Source organism: Nicotiana tabacum, chromosome 12 (assembly GCF_000715075.1).
Source record: "Nicotiana tabacum cultivar K326 chromosome 12, ASM71507v2, whole genome shotgun sequence".
In the NCBI taxonomy this organism is placed as follows: domain Eukaryota; kingdom Viridiplantae; phylum Streptophyta; class Magnoliopsida; order Solanales; family Solanaceae; genus Nicotiana; species Nicotiana tabacum.
Window position 1 is genome coordinate 65,797,210 of NC_134091.1, and position 3,193 is coordinate 65,800,402.

General features: G+C 40.9%; 5 non-coding genes across 5 annotated transcripts; all 5 read right to left on the reverse strand.

Moving 5' to 3' along the window:
- Positions 1-116, reverse strand: LOC142167582 (5S ribosomal RNA). Its single transcript, XR_012697697.1, has one exon. It is a non-coding gene; the product is annotated as a 5S ribosomal RNA (ribosomal RNA).
- A 526-nt stretch (positions 117-642) lies between these two features.
- On the reverse strand, positions 643-761 carry LOC142167576 (5S ribosomal RNA). The gene has a single exon (XR_012697696.1). It is a non-coding gene; the product is annotated as a 5S ribosomal RNA (ribosomal RNA).
- Positions 762-1,285: 524 nt separating this feature from the next.
- Positions 1,286-1,404, reverse strand: LOC142167678 (5S ribosomal RNA). The gene has a single exon (XR_012697766.1). It is a non-coding gene; the product is annotated as a 5S ribosomal RNA (ribosomal RNA).
- Positions 1,405-1,928: 524 nt separating this feature from the next.
- LOC142167604 (5S ribosomal RNA) lies at positions 1,929-2,046 on the reverse strand. Its single transcript, XR_012697699.1, has one exon. It is a non-coding gene; the product is annotated as a 5S ribosomal RNA (ribosomal RNA).
- Positions 2,047-2,571: 525 nt separating this feature from the next.
- Positions 2,572-2,689, reverse strand: LOC142167607 (5S ribosomal RNA). The gene has a single exon (XR_012697701.1). It is a non-coding gene; the product is annotated as a 5S ribosomal RNA (ribosomal RNA).
- Positions 2,690-3,193: the final 504 nt, after the last annotated feature.

Consider the following 3,193-nt stretch of genomic DNA (forward strand, 5'->3'; position numbering starts at 1 on the left):
ATGCAACACGAGGACTTCCCAGGGGGTCACCCATCCTAGTACTACTCTCGCCCAAGCACGCTTAACTTCGGAGTTCTGATGGGATCCGGTGCGTTAGTGCTGGTATGATCGCATCCGACATTCCTTGCACTCTAAATTCTCTTAATACCTTTCCTCCTTCCGCTTTAGGTGCGAAGATGTAAAACCTTCAAACGACATAACTTTACGCTCATTTATCCGTTTTACGCAATTCCTCTTTTGATTTCCACTATTTTTCGCTGGCAAAGGCATTGACCAACAACAACAAGCCGCGCTCGACGATAATATCACAATTAGAGGGCCCGTAAGGCCTAGCTACATGCCTATCACACTAGGCCGCATGGAACGGCGACGTCGCAACTAGGCATTTTACGGATGTCGCCTTCGAGGCCAAGGCGTAGTGACGTGTCAAGTGCAGCGTTGTTAAGCCCGTAAATATTTTCCTTATTTACTATATATTGATTTTTTGATTTTTTTAATAACTATTACCTTCAAAAATATTGTTATTTCGTGTAAAAAAAAAAATATCTATTTCGTTTACACTGCTTAAAACTCATTTGTGAATTTATTAGACATACCGCCTATACATTAAAAGAAGTAAGATATAAATTTTGCCTAAAAAGAGGGATGCAACACGAGGACTTCCCAGGGGGTCACCCATCCTAGTACTACTCTCGCCCAAGCACGCTTAACTTCGGAGTTCTGATGGGATCCGGTGCGTTAGTGCTGGTATGATCGCATCCGACATTCCTTGCACTCTAAATTCTCTTAATACCTTTCCTCCTTCCGCTTTAGGTGCGAAGATGTAAAACCTTCAAACGACATAACTTTACGCTCATTTATCCGTTTTACGCAATTCCTCTTTTGATTTCCACTATTTTTCGCTGGCAAAGGCATTGACCAACAACAACAAGCCGCGCTCGACGATAATATCACAATTAGAGGGCCCGTAAGGCCTAGCTACATGCCTATCACACTAGGCCGCATGGAACGGCGACGTCGCAACTAGGCATTTTACGGATGTCGCCTTCGAGGCCAAGGCGTAGTGACGTGTCAAGTGCAGCGTTGTTAAGCCCGTAAATATTTTCCTTATTTACTATATATTGATTTTTTGATTTTTTTAATAACTATTACCTTCAAAAATATTGTTATTTCGTGTAAAAAAAAATATCTATTTCGTTTACACTGCTTAAAACTCATTTGTGAATTTATTAGACATACCGCCTATACATTAAAAGAAGTAAGATATAAATTTTGCCTAAAAAGAGGGATGCAACACGAGGACTTCCCAGGGGGTCACCCATCCTAGTACTACTCTCGCCCAAGCACGCTTAACTTCGGAGTTCTGATGGGATCCGGTGCGTTAGTGCTGGTATGATCGCATCCGACATTCCTTGCACTCTAAATTCTCTTAATACCTTTCCTCCTTCCGCTTTAGGTGCGAAGATGTAAAACCTTCAAACGACATAACTTTACGCTCATTTATCCGTTTTACGCAATTCCTCTTTTGATTTCCACTATTTTTCGCTGGCAAAGGCATTGACCAACAACAACAAGCCGCGCTCGACGATAATATCACAATTAGAGGGCCCGTAAGGCCTAGCTACATGCCTATCACACTAGGCCGCATGGAACGGCGACGTCGCAACTAGGCATTTTACGGATGTCGCCTTCGAGGCCAAGGCGTAGTGACGTGTCAAGTGCAGCGTTGTTAAGCCCGTAAATATTTTCCTTATTTACTATATATTGATTTTTTGATTTTTTTAATAACTATTACCTTCAAAAATATTGTTATTTCGTGTAAAAAAAAATATCTATTTCGTTTACACTGCTTAAAACTCATTTGTGAATTTATTAGACATACCGCCTATACATTAAAAGAAGTAAGATATAAATTTTGCCTAAAAAGAGGGATGCAACACGAGGACTTCCCAGGGGTCACCCATCCTAGTACTACTCTCGCCCAAGCACGCTTAACTTCGGAGTTCTGATGGGATCCGGTGCGTTAGTGCTGGTATGATCGCATCCGACATTCCTTGCACTCTAAATTCTCTTAATACCTTTCCTCCTTCCGCTTTAGGTGCGAAGATGTAAAACCTTCAAACGACATAACTTTACGCTCATTTATCCGTTTTACGCAATTCCTCTTTTGATTTCCACTATTTTTCGCTGGCAAAGGCATTGACCAACAACAACAAGCCGCGCTCGACGATAATATCACAATTAGAGGGCCCGTAAGGCCTAGCTACATGCCTATCACACTAGGCCGCATGGAACGGCGACGTCGCAACTAGGCATTTTACGGATGTCGCCTTCGAGGCCAAGGCGTAGTGACGTGTCAAGTGCAGCGTTGTTAAGCCCGTAAATATTTTCCTTATTTACTATATATTGATTTTTTGATTTTTTTAATAACTATTACCTTCAAAAATATTGTTATTTCGTGTAAAAAAAAAATATCTATTTCGTTTACACTGCTTAAAACTCATTTGTGAATTTATTAGACATACCGCCTATACATTAAAAGAAGTAAGATATAAATTTTGCCTAAAAAGAGGGATGCAACACGAGGACTTCCCAGGGGTCACCCATCCTAGTACTACTCTCGCCCAAGCACGCTTAACTTCGGAGTTCTGATGGGATCCGGTGCGTTAGTGCTGGTATGATCGCATCCGACATTCCTTGCACTCTAAATTCTCTTAATACCTTTCCTCCTTCCGCTTTAGGTGCGAAGATGTAAAACCTTCAAACGACATAACTTTACGCTCATTTATCCGTTTTACGCAATTCCTCTTTTGATTTCCACTATTTTTCGCTGGCAAAGGCATTGACCAACAACAACAAGCCGCGCTCGACGATAATATCACAATTAGAGGGCCCGTAAGGCCTAGCTACATGCCTATCACACTGAAATACAAAATGATAGGTAAAATGAGACGTTGCTTTCATCCAGGTTTGAACCATTGTAGCGGAGGTACATAAATAGCCAAAATGTAAGAGATAAACGAATGAGCCAAGTTGCACATATCTACAAGTTCATGCTATTTTAAATATAGATATTAATCACTGACGAGATTTGCTTCGTTTTCTGAAATTGAATTTCAAACACTGAAATTGACATACACATTCGCAGTATCGCAGACATTTCGACCTTGATCTCTTTTTTTCCATATATTTA